The sequence below is a fragment of the Castor canadensis genome, chromosome 8 (assembly GCF_047511655.1).
Source record: "Castor canadensis chromosome 8, mCasCan1.hap1v2, whole genome shotgun sequence".
Classification (NCBI taxonomy): Eukaryota; Metazoa; Chordata; class Mammalia; order Rodentia; family Castoridae; genus Castor; species Castor canadensis.
In genome coordinates, this window is record NC_133393.1 from 78,780,639 (window position 1) to 78,794,707 (window position 14,069).

Below are 14,069 nucleotides of genomic sequence, written 5' to 3' on the forward strand. Positions count from 1 at the left end.
ATTCATCTCTAACTGATCTTTATACTGGTTCCTGATCCCCTTCTCATGTTAACCTCTGTTGCTTTAAGGGTTCTGTATTAGTTCCTCTGGAGTGGGGACATCAAACACTTTCATGTTTTGGGTTTTCTACCTATTTCTGTATCTCCCGTATGTGCTCTCCCCTTGTCATGTGATCCAAGCCCAATCACATTGCTGCATTTGCCCTACATCTAAAGTCCGCATATGAGGGAGAACATAAGATTTTTGGTCTTCTGAGCCTAGCTAACCTCCCTCAGAATGAGTTCTCCAGTTCCATCCATTTACCTTAAAGCAATTCTGAACAAGAGAACGTCCTATGCTTTATTAGATAACAATGGAAGAAAACTAAATGCCCACAGCAATAGAAACTACAAGAAACATATAAGCAAATGCTTTTGAATGATCTGTGAGTCCTTGAAGAGATAAAGGTGTGAATCAGAACATTCCTAAAAGCAAATGAAAATGAAAACATTAACAGGACTCAACAAATGAAGTGATAAGATGAAACTTTTTGAGTGTCTACATTAAGAAATCAGAGAGATCTCATAAGTAACTGAATGAGGTACCTCAAGCTCCTAGATAAACAAGAAAAAGCCAAACCCAAAATCAGTAGCTAGAGTGAAGTAATAAATATCAGGGCAGAAATGAATAATATGGAGACTAAAAGAATGACACAAAAAATCAATGAAATAAATAGTTGGTAAGAGATAGCATAGATAAATGGGACCTCATAAAACTAAAAAGCTTCTGTTCATCAAAAGAAATGGTCTCTAAACTGAAGAGAACACCCACAGAGTGAGAGAAAATATTTGCCAGCTACACATCAGACAAAGGACTGATAACCAGAATATATAGGGAACTTAAAAAACTAAATTCTCCCAAAACTAATGAACCAATAAAGAAATTGGCAAGCGAACTAAACAGAACTTTCTCAAAAGAAGAAATTCAAATGGTTAAAAAACACATGAAAAAATGCTCACCATCTCTAGCAATAAAGGAAATGCAAATTAAAACACACTAAGATTCCACCTCACCCCTGTTAAAATAGCCATCATCAGCAACACCAACAACAACAGGTGTTGGCGAGAATGGAAGGTAAAAGGAACCCTCTTACACTGTTGGTGGGAATGTAAACTAGTACAACCACTCTGGAAAAAAATTTGGAGGCTACTTAAAAAGCTAAACATTGATCTACCATTTGATCCAGCAATACCACTCTTGGGGATATACCCAAAAGACTGTGACACAGGTTACTCCAGTGGCACCTGCACACCCATGTTTATTGCAGCACTATTCACAATAGCCAAGTTATGGAAACAGCCAAGATGCCCCACCACTGACGAATGGATTAAGAAAATGTGGTATCTATACACAATGGAATTTTATGCAGCCATGAAGAAGAACGAAATGTTATCATTCTCTGGTAAATGGATAGAATTGGAGGACATCATTCTGAGTGAGGTTAGCCTGGCCCAAAAAGACCAAAAATTGTATGTTCTCCCTCATATGTGGACATTAGATCAAGGGCAAACACAACAATGGGATTGGACTTTGAGCACATGATAAAAGCGAGAGCACATAAGGGAGGGGTGAGGATAGGTAAGACACCTAAAAAATTAGCTAGCATTTGTTGCCCTTAACGCAGAGAAACTAAAGCAGATACCTTAAAAGCAACTGAGGCCAATAGGAAAAGGGAAACAGGAAATAGAGAAAAGGTTAGATCGAAAAGAATTAACCTAGAAGGTAACACACATGCACAGGAAATTAATGTGAGTCAACTCTCTGTATAGCTATCCTTATCTCAACCAGCAAAACCCCTTGTTCCTTCCTATTATTGCTTATACTCTCTCTACAACAAAATTAGAAATAAGGGCAAAATAGTTTCTGCTGGGTATTGAGGGGGTGGGGGGGAGAGGGAGGGGGGAGATTGGGTGGTAAGGGAGGGGGTGGGGGCAGGGGGGAGAAATGACCCAAGCCTTGTATGCACATATGAATAATAAAATAATAATAAAAAAAGAAAGAAATAGTTGGTTCTTTGAAAACATAAACAAAATTGACAATCCCTTAACCAAACTAATCAAAAGATATTGGAAGAAAACCCAAATCTATAAATTTAGAGATAAAAAAATGGAGTATCGCAGCCAATACCAATGAAATCCACAGGAACATTGGATGTTCTTTGAAAATGTACATTCTAATGAACTGGAAAATGTAGAAGAAATGAATTAATTTCTAGATGTATATAACCTACCAAAATTGAACTAAGAGGATATAGACCACTCAATCAGATCTATAATGATCAATGAAATGAAAGCAGTAATAGTCTCTCCCACCAACAGCAACAACAAAACCCAGTACTGATGGAGTCACTGTTGAATTCTACCAGACTTTAAAGAAGAAAAACTACCAGTGCTCCTAAAACTATTCCATAAAATACAAAGGGAAGGAATGTTACCAAACTCATTCTGTGTAGCCAGTATTACCCAGATAGCAAAACCTATAAGTTCACAACAAAGCAACAGCAACAACAAAAAAATTACTGACCAATTTCCATCAGGAATATAGAAACAAAATTTCTCAATTAAATATTTTCAAACTGAATTGAATGACACATTAAAAAGATAATACACCGTGGTCACATTGGTTTCATTCCAGGGGCACTGGGATGGTTCAACATATGCAAATCAATACGCGTAATAGAGCACATAACCAGAATAAAGGTCAAAACCATGTGATTATCTCAATAGATGCATGAAAAGTCTTTGACAAAATTCACTATCCCTCCATGATAAAAGTCCCAAAGAAACAATGAATATAAGGAATGTACCACAATATAAAAAGGCTACATATAATAATGCTATAGTGAACATATACTAAATGGGGACAAACTGAAACCATTTCTTCTAAAGTTAGTAATGAAGAAAGGATATCCACTGTCACCACTCTTACTTAATAGAGTGCTTAAATTCTTAGCCATAGCAATAGGGAAAGAGGAAGAAATAAAGAGATATGCATAGGAGAGGAAGAGGTCAAAGTATCCCTTTTTGCAGATATTGCCCTATACTTAAAAGACCCTAGAAACTCCACCAAAAACTCTTAGATCTGATAACCATTTTCAGCTCATTATCAGGATACAAATCAACATACAAAAATCAGTGGGTATTCTATATAATAATAATGAAAATACTGAGAAGGAAATCAGGAAAATGATCCCATTCACAATGGCCTCAAAGAAAAATACCCATGGATAAACTTGACTATGGAAGTGAAATGAAAACTAAAACATTGAAGAAGGAAGTTGAAGAAGATACTAGAAGATGTTCATGGATTAGCAGAGTTCACATTATGAAAATGACTATACAATCAAAAGTAATCTACAGACTCAGTGCAATCCTCATCAAATTCTCAATGTCATTCCTCACAGGAAAAGAAAAAACAATCCTTAAATTCACATGAGAGCATAAAAGACTCCAAATAGACAAAGGAATCCAGAGTAAAAAGAACAGTATTGCAGTATCTGAATTCAAATTATAATACAGAGCCATAGTAACAAAACAGCATAGTACTGGCACAGAAACAGACACACAGAACAATGCAATAGAATATAAGATCCAGAAATAACCCCACATAGCTACAACCTTCTGAGTTTTCATCAAAGATGCCAGAAACATACTTTAGAGAAGAAAGCCTCTTCAACAAATGTTGGGAATACTGGATATCCACATGTAGAGGACTAGAACAAGACCCCTATCTCTCACCCTATACAAAAATTGATTCAAAGTAGGCCAAAGATCTTAATTTGAGACCTTAAAATTTGAAACTAGTGTAGGAAAACATATGGGAAACACTTGTAGAAATATGCATAGATGCCATATTTCTGAATAGGACTCCAAGTGCTCAGGAAATAAGAGCAAGAATCGATAAATGGGATTACATCAATTTAAAAGGCTTCTACTCATCAAATAAAATAATTATCAGAATGAAGTGATAATTTACAGATGGGAGAAAATATTTTCCAACTCACCAAAGGATTAATATCTGTAATAAATAAAGACCTTAAAGAAATAAATACCAAAGAACAAATAAATGAAGAAATGAGTTGCACAAAACATCCTCAAAGAAAAAGTACAAATGGCCAATATACACATGAAGAAATGTTCAACATGGTTAGCCATAAAGGAAATGCAAATTGCAGTGACACTGAGATTCCATCTGACCCCAGTCAGAATGGCTATCATGAAAAAACAAACGACAGAAAATGCTGGTGATGATGTGAGAAAGAGAAGCACTATACACTGCTGCTAAGAATATAAATGAGTGCAGCCAGTGTGGAAATCAGTATGGAGGTTCCTCAAAAAGCTAAAACTATGATCCTGCTATGTCAGTCCTGGGCATATGCCCAAAGGAATGTAATTTATGTTAGCATACAGTGAAGATACTGCACCTCCATGTTGATTGCAGCGTTATTCATAATAGCTAAACAATAGTCAGTCTGTGTGACCAACAATGAATAACAGAGAAAATGTGTCACACACACACACTCAATGGAGCATTACTCAGACATAAAAAAGAATGAAAATCTGCCATTTGTGGGAAAATGGATGGAACTTCAGCTCATCATGTTAAGAGAAGTAAGCCAGACTCTGAAAGACAAATATTACATGTTTTCTCTCATATGCAGAATCTAGACCCCAAAAATGACATGAATATAAATGCAAGCACATTTGGCATGAGAACCAGCAAGAAAGGGGGAGGGCGAAAGGAGAGGGTAATGGAATATGAATAATTGAAGTGCATTACATGCATGTATAAAAATAGAACCCTTGCAATTGTTTTAAAAAGGGGGGCAATTGGATAAGAGTAATAGAGAGTGTGAATTTGATCAAAGTATATTATTTGCAAGTATTAAAATATCACAATGAAGCACCTTTGTGCAATTAATATATCCTAGTAAAAATGAAAGAGCTTATGTTAAAATAAAACTCTAACATAATCCTGAAATCACTTTATTCCTTTCCCTCTTCCTTCAGTCTAGATGCAGGTGTAATTTCTAAGGGTTTAATTAGTTTTGTAATCCACTATACTTCCATTCTATTCCCAATCCAGAAATAGGCACAACAAAGGATTCTTGTCTTGCCCCCCATGCTTGTAAATGACTGGCAAAACTAGTGTGTCTTCAAAGCAATTTCTACTATTACAAGCTGGAATCAAATTGGCCAATCAGTAATAAGCCAACCCTTATTAACTCACACTAAATTATTTTCATTTGGATGATAAAATTACCACGTTTCCATTCTTAATTAGAGTTTGGTATGATAGGATTGACAAGGCAAGCTGGAGGAAAAAAATGCTGTATTTAATTGCTTTTAGAATTCAGTATTTTTTTTAATAGATTGAATTTTGGGCAAGTGCCAAAGAAACTTGAGTATCCTGCATTTTACTTTCAAGATTATGGTACTCAAATAAAAAAAAAACTCTAGCCAATGGACATCTTTAAATTGTGTTGTTATGTATTTTTCTTTGTAGCCTTATAGAACTTACACTATTATGAGACAGTGGTGCTTTATTTTGTAAATCACTTATGCTCTTTTTACTGCTCTGTTAGGTGAATGCAAGTTATTCTGCCCCTTGTAACTGTAGCTTATACTGAAAAGTACACAAAGTTGTTAATTGTAGAGAAAAGGGAGATAATATTTAAAAAAATAGTACAGGCATTGGAGTCACAAGAACTCATGTCCACATCCTATGTCAGCCATCTACTGGCCAGATGACATTTGGGCATGAAATTAAATTGTCTCAACCTGTTATGATGTGACAAATGAAGGTATAACTACATATACTTCTATCCGTGTTCTTGGTCCATAGGATATGCTCTGTGAATCCTGCTTCTTATTCCTATTACAACCATGTTCTCAATCTGACACGAAATTTTAACACACACCCACATCGGCAGACTTCACCCACTCCTACTCCCATTCCCTCAAGTCATGGAATGGCTGGTGATGGAAGAGAGTGGGTTAGAAGCAGTTGTGAGACTACATTTTTTAAAGTAAGTGATATAGAGCTTTTAATAATTGAAGGTAACTGGAAAAACCGTGAAATTTGCTTCAGATGCCATTACAGAACGGGAAATTGAGACAAAGTTAGATAAAGTCAGAGATTGGAGAAAAATAAGTAGTTAAAGTTTGGGATAGAAGTGAAGCAAGAGAGGGAAGGACCTGCATCTGTTTTCTTTTGTAAGAAAATAATAGGCAGCATCCTGTAGAAATGAATAGATCAAATCATAATAAAAAGATGTATAGTTGCCAAGCATGGTGGCTCATGTCTGTCATTTCTGCTACTTGGAAATCAGGAGGTTCATAGCTCAAGGTCACGCTGGGCAAAAAAGTTAGCAAGTCCCCATCTTAGTTAAGAAGCTGGGCATTATGGTTTGTGACTATCATCCCAGCTATGTGGGAGGCTATAATTAGGAAGATAGCAATCTGAAGCCAGCACTGGGCAAAAATGCAAGACCCTTCCTAAAAAATAACTAAAGTGAAAAAAGGCTGTGAGCATGCCCCTAGTGTCAGAACATTTGTCTAGCAAGTGCAAGACCTCAGGGTCTTCAAAACCCAGTACTGCTGTACACACAAAAAATGCACGGTAATGTCTTTAGATGTTCTGATTTCAATAAAATGTTGACTTACAAATGCCATAACTTATAACTTCTGTTAATAAACTTTTGGTGCTTTTGTCAAACATCCAATGTTACACTATTTTAGTTCATATAACAACTGAAGCCTGTTCATTCTAGGGGCAGGAGGGTAGAAATTAAGAGACAGTTTTTCTCCCCTTTTTTTCACACCTGCTATAAATAGATTATAAATATAAATGCACTTGTTTCAGAACTCACTACAGTGCCTGATGCATGCTTAGGTGCTCAGTAGGTTTTGGCAGCATGACTGATAGCTTAATTAAATTGAAAATCTTCCCTAGTGCACTAATTCTAAGGTGATTTCATTAGATTAAATTGAAAGGAACCATTTTCATCTTATCTGCACAAAATCACCCATTAAACACTCTCAGTTGTAAAACAAATGCTTGCAAATATGTCTTTCAATAGTTCTGTGGATTTGCAGCATTGTAACAGATCAAGTCATTGGATTCTTAAGAAAAAGTAGAAAATTAAGACAGTCTAAAAATAAATTATTTATTATATGTAGAAGTGTATGCAATTCAAAAAATACTAGACTGTGCTTCTGTATGTTGGTCCATTAAAATTCATTAATTGTCTTTTATTGTACATATAATACATTTTGATTATCAAAAATAAAAATGTTCAAGGTATATAAAAAGAAGGGAAGAATTATCTATAGTCATTTGAAAATAATGGTAGTTAACACATACCATATGCAAATTGCAAAAACATATGCACACATAAGAAGTATAAAAGAATATTAAAACTCAAATGGTAAGTTGTGTCACTTTTATCCAGTTTCTTACTTCTTCTGCCTGTCTTGCTGACTTGCTAAAGGTTTCTTCTCTTTCATTCCATGTTACATACTTTAATTTTTATAGCTCAGTGGATTTTAAAATTACTCCAGCCCACAGTGATGAATGATACTGAGGTTAACAGAGGGGAAAAAAAGGCAGTAATTTCCCCATGTATTCCTTTCTTAATTGTTCCATGAGCCTTTTAGTTTTAGGATCAAATCCAGTTACTCCTGTCAGGTAGGAGCTTTTGCTCTCTCAGCCTGATAAAGATGGTGCCTTAGGACCTGCCATGGGCAACATGGAAAATTGGGGGTGGTAGTGAGGAAGATGCTATGGCCGTTTGTGCCACCTTCCTATGTAAAATGCTGTTGTCCTTCACACTTGGAGCAGTCTTGGTTAGCAAGCAGTTATCAGATTCCTGAGATTGTGGTTGCAAGAGTAGAATAGTGCACAAATTCATCCTTTGTTTCTGTATCTTCTGAATCTGCAGTTTTCCTGCAGCTTTTCTCTCCCTGTTGTGCATTTAACTTAAATCTGACAGCAACCATGGATGAATTTTTGTAATAGATACTATTGGTACTTAAGTCCCAGAAAGGCATTTTAGATAGGCTAATCTCAGCAAAATTTTAGTGGGTAATCAGGGAATGATACAGAAAATATGTAATTGGCCTCCACGTGAAATAGTCCACTAATACTCATCTGATGAGGCTTTAGATTCATCTAAATCTGAATAATTTGTGTTAAGTGATTTGCAGCACATTTTGGGCACCATCAAGGGTATGTTTTGGACAGAAGGCATACTTTAAAAATGAGGACCTCATGGGGTTTGGGGGAGTTTTTCTTCTTGTATGAAAATATACTACATATGTTCTGTTTTGCTCTGGGACCTTCGCACAGCCCTAAAATGTTTACAGCTTTCAGCTGGAGGGAGAATGAAGGGCTGAGTGAGGAGATGTAGCCAGGGAAGGTGACTCCATAAAACTGTCCCTATGTGTCATTTTGCCCTTTGTCTTACAGGGAAATCCAAAGTAGTCATCACTGGGAAGTCATTTCTCTAAGACCTAGCCTACCAAGTGCCTCAGGAATAGATGCTGCTTTGCAAGTAATGCAAAAACTTTTTGTATAAATGTTCACAAAGCTAAATCTGCTTAGGACAGACACAACATGTGTGGCTAAAATTAGGCCTGTTAAGATTTATCTGCATCTATGTCCCCTGCATTTTTTACATTAGTCAGAATCCTGATTTTTCTTCATCTTTTTTTGATGGTATTCTTGAATACTGCTGTATATTATAGTTGGTATTCTCATTTTAACACTTTAACACTTCTTCACAATGACTTAAGTGTTTCAGAGAGCCTCAGTATGCCTTAATGTATATCAAAAATTCACTTACTGGCATTTCTAGTTTTACATGTAAATGTTAAGAGTTTATCCTTATAATTCCCTTGATCTGGTTGCCCAGTAAGGTAAAAATATCCATGAAGGCACAGATCCTCACCAACTTAACATTTAGCTTACCTATGGCTATAACTGTTTCCCCCTCCCATCCACTGATGAATACTGGCTGAGAACTAAGGGAAGCATTGAAACTGGGAGTTTGTCCCAGTAGCTCATGGTGGTAGCACCATCTCTCTCATATCTATAATCACGTTTCAGTCTTCTTTTAAACTTGCCTTTGTACTGTGCTGCATACTAAATTTAATAGTTTTATTATGAATTTGTGATTTTAAAAATGCTCTGTATTGTGGTTTGAATATGATTTGTCTCTACTCCCCAAATTCATGCCATAGTTTAATCCTCAGAGTCTTACACTGATGATACTAAAAAGATGGACACTTGATCCAAATGTGGTGTCTAGAGGCAGGGCCTTTGGGGATTGATTAGATTAGACTGGGGTGAGGCTCCCATGAATGAAATCTCCTGGCTTTATAAGGAGAGGGAGATAGACCACTGTCATGGGATTCATACACTGTGCTCTTTGGACTTCTAGCCTCCAACACCATGAGCCAAATGTCTTTTTTTTTTCATTGCAAAGAAACCTGCCTTAGGTATTTCATTACAGCAATGAAAAGCTGTAATGAAAAGCTTTCTATTCTTTAACCATAGTAATCCAGTCAGAAGCCTCAGAATCTAGCCTTTGCTGTCTTCCTGTGACAGATATTGCCCTCACAGTGCTCCCTGAATCCATTCCCCCTCCGTCATTACCTCCACTCCCTACTGCTGTGAAGACTGCTTCCATACCTTACCTGCCTTGCTATATTAACATCCCTGTGGATTACTCTGTCTAATCTCTTCAGTAGTGCCAGACTCCTTTTCAACATAAATCCAATTGCTGCATCTGCAAGGTGAAGTCCACAAGCCATAAAATGTCACAAAAAGACTGTTCAGTCTGTCACCAACCTTTCTTTAAATCTGGTCTCCTACAATTCTCCACAAACTCTGCCAAAACAGCAAAATCAATCCCTTCTTTTCATTGGATAAGCCTTCAAATTCCTCGGGACTCTTGCACATCCTGTGCCTTCACTTGTAGAGTCTCTTTCTTCATTTCTCTCTCTTTATTCAAAAAAAAAAATTTCATCCAACCCTTGAGTCTCCTTTCCTGTTCTCTCCAGTTCCATGGTTGTAACTTATTTCTACCCCTCCCACCCCGGGTAGAGCAAAAACATTTGTAATTCATTGAGTTCTAATATTCTCTCAAAAATTACAGTCACCAGTGAGTTTGCTTATCATGATTGATCTGAAATGAAAGATTATTTTCTATCATGTATAAGAAATCAATAAAAAATGCTAAGCCCTTTGAGGTTAGAATTGATGTCTTATATGGTATCTGTATTTCCCCACCCAACACCTAGAATGTTTGTATTTAGCGTGAACTAAACTGAAAAAAAAAAGGTAAATATTTTGGTATCAGATGTAGGGAATATAATACCTCTCATTGTTGACTGACTGTAATCATTCAATAACTCCAGTCATGTATTGAATTGCTTTGTATCTGGAAGTCTCCATGATAAATTTTTAAAAATTGAAACTTGATGACATCGCTCCCTCCTGCTCATTTATTTGAATTAAACCCAGCACAATAGTGACAGGCAGCATGGTAACCATCCAACCTTGTGACAAGAATCATGTTTCCCCACTTAAGACTGAGCAGCAACAGATAATAAGCCTGAGGGTGAAAGTTTGGAAAAAACTCTGCTCTTTTCTGTTTGGTATTTTCCTGCACTTCTTTCTTTTCTTTCTTTTTTTTTTTTTACAATCTCATGTGTCTTGAATTTTTGTGAAGAATTCTTGGCTGGAAAGACCATTAGTTACAGCAGAATTAGATCAATAGCTTATGGACCATTTTCCCCCCAAATAGTTGTTAGATACAAGATATTTCCATCAGAAAAATGAGGGTTAAGGAAGGGAATATTTCAGTTATTTCCAAAAAGTGTTCCAGGTGATTCACTAGCATTCCCCTAATACCAAGGCTGAAAATCATTGAAATAATTTCAAATTCTAAGAATGCCAGAATATCTTCTTGATACTGTCAGTAGATATCTGTGCTGGAAATAGAAAGTGCTTGATGGTGGTAGTTAGGATGATAAGAAAGGGTAAACAAAAAATATATTGACAAGCCATACTGAAAGTTTTGACTTAAAATTTCAATTAGAATTTTCCTGAGGTATTTTTTTTTAATTATAACAGAATCTTTATTAGAGTCTCATGATACGTGAAATACATTTTACTTAATGCCGGCATATAATTCATTCATTCAAAAACTGTCATTATTTACTCTTTTTACATTCAACATGTAAAATGCAATTCTAAAAACCACTAGAAATGCAACGCTAACCAAAATATGTATTCAGGAAATGGACAAGCAGAAAGGTAAACTGCTGCAAGTCATCTGCTTGGAGAGCAATCATGGGTATAGAGACATATATAGCAGGGCACCTATGGGAGAGCATGAGAGGGACCCCAAATCCCTGTCTTGGGAGCACTATGTCATCTGAAAGGATTGTACATGTTAACTATGCAATTGTCAGCCCATAACCCTTCAAGAGCTTTAAAGCAAGTCAGGAGCTTGGGTCCCTCCCCTGGAATCTCTGCATCTGTGGTTTTCAGATAGCACTGACTTTTTAAAAAAGAGATTGTATTTAAAATTTTTTCCCCAGATCATATGTTGATGATTGCTATAGGTGACTGGTAGACATATGAGTCTCATTGTGCTATTTTCTTTTATGTATACTTGAAATTTCTCTAATTAAAAAAAAAAGTTAGAAGAAGAAAAGATCTCCAAGTCACTCAGGCACATGTAAAAGACAATCTAGGTTCTTAGCAGATTAAAGTTTTTTCCATTAATTCAACTTAATTTCTACTTAGAACTTATTTTAACTGCACACTAGGAACTTAATCCCAATTACTTAAGAGTCCTACTCCATAGCCTCAAGGTTGGGTCTGGTTAGTTTCTACTAGTGTAAGCCATCTGAAATAGCCATCTGGTCTTCCATGGCTTCTGTCTACTTGTTATCCACTAAGATATCCTCACTTTGGCTTGGTTTTCAGTTGGCAGTTCAAGCATGTCCCTGTTGAGAAGATCCTCATTCAACATGATAGGCCATTTCAGGCTCTGCTCTTTTTCGTTTACTTCCTTGCCCTCTTGAATTAATTCTCTCAAAATACTTGTCCAATTTCAGATGCTTTGTCCATTTATCTTCCACCACACTTACAAGATTAAGCTTTAGAAATCAAATGCCAAGAATTTACCCTTTAAAAAAGGTTTTAATGTCCTGATCTATAGTATCATTTTTTCTTAGAGTAAAAAAGTGAAGCGTCCCCAAATTAATTGAAAAGGGGGATGACTAAGAGTTATAGGGAGTTGCAATAAAAATCTATGTACCGATCAAGGCAAAAAAATTATGTACTGATAAGGGACCTAATAAATAAATAATTCAATCTACCCAGAACGTAGAGACATCTGAAATGGCCAAAAATAAGAGTAGAAAGGTAAATAATGACTTTGAATCATGAAAAGACTCACCTGTCTTGAAGGCAACGGGGAGGCATTGGAAGGTATTAAAGAAGATTTGTGCTTTATAAACATGAATTTGGCTGTTTTATAAACTCTGGGTAAGATAACAGGACTGAATACAGTAGATTACATCTGTGGCTACTATTCAGGAAAGATAATGGTGACATTAGAACAGAAAGGTTGACATAAAAATTAAGACAGTTGGGAAACATGGGAGATTTCAATTAGGATCAATAGTACATGGTGATTGATTGGATAAGGAAGTGAGGCAAACTGACAGGTTATTGATGATGCTTCAGCTTCTAGCATGAGTAGTTGGGTAAATGATGTTACTATTTTTACTATAGAAAACACAAGTTGGTTGAGAAAGTAGTACATGCCAAGAAAATGAAATCAATGAGTTCAAGACAAAAACATTAAAGTATTTTTTGGTCATTCCTATAGAAGTTCCAATAGAAATGTCCAAAAGATGGTTGACTGTGTAGGTTTGGAAATCTGGGTAGAAACCTAGAGAGATAGAGATTTTGTCACTTATTAGCATATACAAAGGTAAAATTGAATATTCTGTGATTCGGGATACTTTAATTTGGAAGTTAAAATGTTTCCAATTGTAAATGTTTATTTAAACCTCTGTTTTTTTAATCTTTGCTCTAACCTAGAGTGATACTAATAGTTAAAGTTGGTCAAGACCAATTAATTCAAAATGCCTGGATCTAGATTATATCATCATTGCTTGACTGAGTTTCCTTGATGCATATTCCCCTCCTCTACAAAAGAAAAAATATTAAATGATATATATTTTTGTTATTTAAGATGAGTTAAAATTTACTTTATTTTGCATCCCCTTTAAGATAACAGAATGTCATAAAACTTGGATTGAGTATCTAGTCCTTGTAGAATTTGCACAGGAACTTGAGGATAGACACTGTGTATGGAGAATGTGGTCTTCCATCTCAGCTCCTATGGAATTTCTTCTATAAAGCAATGAATGAATCCACAATGCAGTCTTACTTTTTCCCCTCTGAAAAATGATAAATTCTGCAGAAAGACAATAATGCAAGTATTAGATAAGCCTAACAGATAATAATATAAAGGTTATTTAATTTTCTGAATGATTTTTAAGAGCAACATAATAGGGGCTGTAGGTATAGCTCATTGGTAGATCATGTGCAGAGCACACACAAGACTTGGGGTTTGATCCACCACACCAAAAGAAAAGGGAGAAATTATACAGTCATCCATCCCATAATGACATTTCACCAGTGATAAACAGTATATATACCACAGTGATCCTGTAACATTATACAGCTTAGTGATATCATAGCTATCTTAGTTTTTGGAAATACAGTTTTATAATCTTCATACAAAAATCATCATATGATAAATTTCTTACATTTATCCCTGTTTTTAAGTGACACAAGACCATATTTACTGAGAATAAAATGAAAAAGAGAGAGAAGAGAAGCAGGTGACTCCTTCTATTTTAACCAAGGTATTGTGTCATCCTCAATTTGTCCTTTTGATGAGACATTATTGTTTTGCCCCTTTCAACTGCACCAGTTTA

The 14,069-nt window shown here is 35.8% G+C and overlaps 1 protein-coding gene across 1 annotated transcript in view; it reads left to right on the plus strand.

The window, feature by feature from the left end:
• Nucleotides 1–14,069, plus strand: part of Pdzrn4 (PDZ domain containing ring finger 4) — a 364,418-nt gene that overhangs the window by 193,854 nt on the left and 156,495 nt on the right. The window lies entirely within an intron of this gene.